Raw genomic sequence first — 6,606 nt, 5'->3', positions numbered from 1 at the left:
GAGTTACTTAATTATCCAAAATTAACAATCATTTTTCTCAGACGTGTTGACTTTTGTCAGAATTGTTCCTGTCAGCCTTTAGCGTGCGTAGATCTGCGTCAACTAGAAATCTGTTATCGTGAGTAAATTGTTTAATTTCCTTCATTTAGTAAAACCATTTTGATGTATAATTAATTTAATTACTGCCAGAATTAAATTTATTCCTGTCATCTATTCTTAAGGGCAGATTCCTCCTGTTAGCCATTAGCGTGCAAAAATGTGTTTCTAATGAACGCTATTGAAAATTGTACTGTAAAGCATTTTTGTTCCTTGAACAATTAGGAATATTTAGCAGCAAATTTAATTTTCTGCCAAAATTAACTTTCTTTCAGATATCAAGTCTTAAGTAAGGATTCTTTCTGTCTCCTGTGTAGTTGAGCATCAAATAACTTCATTCTGACATTTATTTTCTTTTCTTGCTGCATAGTTGAAACTATTTAGGGCCATTCTTCCGTCACATGTGGGACAAAAATACGCTTAAATTTCATTAACATTTCGTTATATCTCTTAATATTTTAATGAAACTGGAGTAAGCAATTTTTTTAATCTTTAAATTTGATACAAAGATACTTCTGAAACAATTTTGTTATTTAAATTAAAATTTATTTACATGCGTCACGTACGTGACATCTAAAGTCAACCTCTGGTAACTTGCTTGTGGATAATCTAATATTTTTGCTCTATTAATACAGCAATGCTTAATACAGCAATGACGAAACAAATTGCAGATTTTGAAAGCTATGGTTCCAATGTAAAGGAAACATATCTCATAAGTTTAGAAATAGTTATTTAAACCATTGAAAAAAAATGTCTATGCCTATTCCATTGAAAATGGTCATTTTGTCCCGCACGTGATGGTTTCTGTATTTCATAAAAAAGAAATAATTTTTGAAGAAAGTTTTGGCTAAAGAAGTCACACATGCGTTTGTGATGTCTTAAGCAACAAAATTTTGTTCTTTTAAATTATTTTTTATGAAATATATGAAGCGTCACCTGCAGGAAAAAATTACCGTTTTCCGTGGAATAGCCCTTTAACTGTTCAATTTCCTGGCAAAATATTTCCTTCAAAAATTAACTCTGTAAAGGTTCTTCCTGTTAAGTCCCCTTCCCTTCAACCATCATATCTTGTCTTCTTGTTGAATATTCTCCCTATTAGCCTTCCCGGGTGTTCCAAAAATGAACATTTATTAATTTTCATATTCTTGGTGTCAGAAATCAGTATGCTGTTTAATTTACTGTCAAAATTCATGCATTTTAGGTATTATTCTTATCCAGCATTATAGATGTGTAACAAATAGGTGTTTATCATGAGTAAAATACTTATTTCCTAATCCGTACATAATTAAACTATTTAGCTGCTTAATTCATTACTTAAAATTATATGCCAGATTTTTAATTTCTACTGAACTTTAACTTTGTCTAGCAACAAATGAAAGATTTTTGTAGTTTGCTAAGAGCTAAATTATTTAAGCATGAAACACTATTCTATTAAATAAGTAGGGTACCTGGTACATTTGTCAATAGAACCTGAAGTATAAGTTCACCTTTCAGTGAGCAGTCATTGTTAGAGCAATGATTGAAATCTTTGAGATGGTGGGTTTTTCACTGGTCAGTCATCAGTTCCAAGTTCATCTGATGCACAAAATTCCTGCGGACATGTGTATAAAAATGCTTTATTTCAGTGTGCCCAAAGTTTAATGTTCTATTTGTATTATGAATACATTTTTTGCTTATTGTATATTTTTCAGAAGGGTTCCTCCATGTTAGTTTACCAAGATGTCAATTGTTTGATCCTGAATAGCGAGAAGATGGATGATTTCAAGGAAACTTAAAGCACAACACTAGTTGAATTTAGACTTTGCATGACAGTTACTTTATTAAAGTCTGCTGCAAAGTCTTAATTTTGCTGGTAATAATGCTTTAACTGGACCTTTCAATGAACAGGAACAACCATTAGAATCTTTGAAATGGTGGGTCTATGCTTTGCAGTCAGAAATCAGTATTAAGTTCATCTGATGCACAAACTTCCTGTGGGATAAGTATAAAAATAATTATTTCAATGTGCCCAAAGTTGAATGTTCAATTTGTATTGTGAATTTTTTGCTTATTGTATATTTTTCCAGGGGTCGATCCAGCTCCAAATTGGGGCCGCTTTGCGGCCCCTTCACAAAATTCTGCATGGCAAAAGCGGCCCCATTCACAAAACTCCGCGCCGCAGAAGCGGCCCCATTCACAAAATTCCCCATTGCAAAAGCGGCCCTATTCACAATATTCCGCGTCGTAAAAGCAGCCCCTTCAGAAAAATTTATAAAAAGGCAACCTTTTCACAATATTTTTTAACCGCAAATGTGTACGCATCTACGCGGGAGCCTCTTCCACCTTCCCCCATCTTATCTTTTTGCTTGCTGCGTGAGGTGTTTTTGCTTGAGAGCGTCAGAAGGGGGACGGGAGAGGGAAACTTGTGATTGGTAGCTTGTTTTCAGGAAAATCTTAAATTTTACTTTGATTATGCAATATATATTTAGTATTAATTTGTGTTGAGTTTCAAAATCCAATTCTAAAATAACTTTACTTAAAATAAACATATTTACATGCTGTTTTTATATTTTTATTTGTTTTGAAGATCTTAATTTCCTTACATCGGCCATGGTAAACGAATTTTTCGCATTTTTGATGTTTACTGTACCTTGTTAAGAGGCAAACAAATAAAATTTCTTATATATTTATTAACATCATTAAATTGCAAAGTTTTAAACGAAATATCTACTCTGTAAGAACGTCAAAAGTCAAAAAATTAAACGCTGAATGCTGGTGCAGTATTATTTTGGGTTTTAATTACTTTTAAGTTTTTCAAACACATACATGGAATCTTTAATGAGTATTTCACTTCTGTGTTAAGAAATATGTGATATCTTTGAGTCTGTTCATATTGTATTTATTAGGAGTTATCATTACGTTCAGCAACATGTGCAATTTTCATTGCTCTTAAAGTATTTGAGAGGGGCAAACAGGAAATCTGTTGTGAGATTTTCACCTTAAGAAAGTGTGCCTTGCATATGTATATTTGTAAAAAGCAATAAATGTATTGTATGTGTCAAATTACGAATAAAATGTTAAGGGTCTTACTTCCCCCCTCCCCCAGCGCATTTTCTCTTGACTGCTTTCATGTATTCTTCAAGAACTTGCAATCACCCCTGAAACCTGTCTAGGGCTTTTCTATAACGATACGACAGCTAAAAATGCTTTAATATAATCTTTTCCAAGAAAAAAATCACGAGAAGGTCATTTTTACAAAAACAAAGAAAATTCACAAAAATATTTTGCTTTTTCACAAAAATAACGAAATTTCACAAAAATATTTTGCCTTTTCACAAAATGGGGACCCAAAAAATAAAACCTGGATCGACCCCTGTTTTCAGAAGGGTTCCTCCATGTTAGTTTACCAAGATGGCAATTGTTTGATCCTGAATAGCGAGAAGATGGATGATTTCATGGAAACTTAAAGCACGACACTAGTTGAATTTAGATTTTGCTTGACAGTTACTTTATTAAAGTCTGCTGCAAAGTCTTAATTTTGCTGGTAATAATGCTTTAACTGGACCTTGCAATGAACAAGAACAACCATTAGAATCTTTGAAATGGTGGGTCTATGCTTTGCAGTCAGAAATCAGTATTAAGTTCATCTGATGCACAAACTTCCTGTGGGATAAGTATAAAAATAATTATTTCATTGTGCCCAAAGTTGAATGTAAAATTTGTACTGTGAATTATGAATACATTTTTTGCTTATTGTATCTATTTTTCAGAAGGGTTCCTCCATGTTAGTTTACCAAGATGTCAATTGTTTGATCCTGAATGGCGAAAAGATAGATGATTTTATGGAAACTTAAGGCACAATACTAGTTGAATTTAGACCTTGCATGACAGTTACTTTATTAAAGTCTGCTGTGAAGTCTTAATTTTGCTGGAAATTATGCTTTAAAACCGACTTCAAGTGCATTTAACATCATTCATAGTATAGTGTAGACTGTAAATATATGATTCCTGTGGCTGATGTAATAAAAAGCATTTACGGAATTAATATAAAGGGATGTTGTCACTTAATTTGTGACTAAAACCCTCTTTATGAATGCTAACATTTTTAAAGCTGATTTTCCCTCGAGATAAAAAGTTTGGTTTGAACATTTTTACTCAATCGCAGATATATTTTATTTCTGGTTTCTGGTACAATTATTTTGCTTAGAATTGTAACACAGCCGGTTTTTAAAAAAAACTGTATTATTCTATTTTAAAACAAATTCTTGCTTTTATCACACCAAGAATGAATACGCTTCTCTAAGCTATTTCTGTAGTTAGCTCAGTAGTCTGAAGTTTTTCCTGGTGCAAAAGTTTCATCAATGTCAAAAGAAAACATTTACAAAACGTTCTTTGGCATGCTGGAATTAAGCAAAGTATTCAAGTGAGGGGAATCAAAAGAAAATGAGAATTGAATCAACATTGCATTTTAAATAAAAGGTATCAGCAAAACTTAAGTGTATATTAGTAGTGGTATATATGCTTATGTTATTGATATGTTTCAAAAATCCCATCAAAGCAATGACAGATATAGTTCTTTCAATTATGTACTTAATATTACATTTCAGAGCTATACCTAAAAAAGAAAATGATTGTCTTTCTTTGGGTCAAATATATTTTTCTTGTACTTTGATTGTTTTTTACAAAAGCACTATATTAGTAGTAATCGTGAAAATAATATACATAGTTTGGTAACATGTTTAGCATGACAGTCATTTCGGCATGTATTTTCCGTGGGGTTTTTTAAAATATCATTCTTTCAAATTAACAGAGGAGTAATTTTAAGCTATATTCATATTTCAATGTCAAGAACATTTGAGCAAGAGCATTAAAAATATTCGCACCATGTTGAATGTAAGTGCTGAAAACCATGTGGAGACATTCCTCAATTTATCACACTAACAAATTTTTAAGAATGTTTTATTCTGGATTTGGTTATATGCTGTAATTGCAGGCTTTTTAATAATTGTCTTACAATGTGAGCTATATCTTACATTAAAATAAATGAATTATTTCCTTTTTGCTCTCTTTTTTAGTGTTAGCATTTTAACAACACACATTACAATTATAAGTGGGTAATTTTGCTTCTAAATTAAAATAAAACCACAGCATTATATTTTGCATATGCTTCACACTTAACAGGTTTTATTTTATAATACAATCAATGTAATTGACCTTCAATTTTAACAAATTTACTGTAGTACATTCGTCCCTCGTATAACACTACTTGCACAGCACGGTTTCGATATTACACGGTACGGAACTTCAATTTAATACTTCATAGTTTTGATATAACACGAAAGTTATCTTTAATAAAGAAGAAATTTCTTTTTTCTTTAATACATTCTGTAAATGTTTGATAACTGGAGGTTTTACTTTGTTTTTCATGAAACTTGGTTTCGATATAACACGATAGACATGCTTTGATTTACATTATTTCTAAGTCTCATATAACACGGTTTCGGTACAACGCGATACATATTTACATTATTTTTACTATGTACTTGATTAATTAGTGTAAAAAATATGTTAATAAGTTTAAAAAAGTGTCGTATAACACGATTTCGATACTACACGGAACGAATACGAGAGACGCCTGTATATTTAGAAGAAAATTATTCAGCTTTATATATTACATAGTTTTATTAAGAATTGTTATTTAACCTTATGTTTCACATCGAGTTTAATTAAGAGTTTGTCAAATTTTAATCTATTCAGAATTCTATCATGTATATCATATGAAACACATTACTTATAAAATTCTTTTCTATTTTAAACAAGTGTTATCGTTTTTTTTTTTTTTTTCTCCTTAATCCGTTTGCTTATATGAACATTTTTCTGTATTAAACTTTTTTTTTAATTACTAAAAAGTCATAAATAGTTTTTTTTTTTTTAATGAAGGCTGTTTTGAGTACAAACACCTGACAGGCTCGTCATTTCAAAAAGAACCAAGGGAACGATGCGGAAAATACTGTTTCTATTGCAGGAGAAAATCAAGAGTAGGGAATTTTTAAACTAAGGGGGGGGGGGGGGTGCGCACCTAGTCACGTTAATTTAATGTCTGTTAATCATGGAGTAGGAGAGGATAGGAAGTTTGTTAGTTTGAACATACATTTGCCCTTTGTATACTTATATGCACATATTATATAAATTGGGCTAAGTAAATAACTTAATGAAGTAGTTAGTAACTTGCTCCTTACCTTTTCGCTGCAATAAATTAAAAAATAATAGTTTAACGTAACAAATCGGTGGGTAGCCTTAAGTGCAGGTAGGTTTGCGTTTTCTTTAAAGTGGAAGGGGGAAAAAATTCCAACATATTCCTTATTAGGGGGCAGCACAACCAGAAATATTTTTCTGCGGTCCTTCATTTTGAAATTTGACATGGAGGGGGGGGGGGTGCACTGAATGGGAATTGACTCGGGGAAACACCGAAAAACACGCCCGCTTGCCACTTATAACTAATAAAAAGCATTATTTTTCCAAAGCAAGGGG

The sequence above is a fragment of the Uloborus diversus genome, chromosome 1, assembly GCF_026930045.1.
Source record: "Uloborus diversus isolate 005 chromosome 1, Udiv.v.3.1, whole genome shotgun sequence".
NCBI lineage: Eukaryota > Metazoa > Arthropoda > Arachnida > Araneae > Uloboridae > Uloborus > Uloborus diversus.
Note: the sequence above shows the minus strand (reverse complement) of the source record.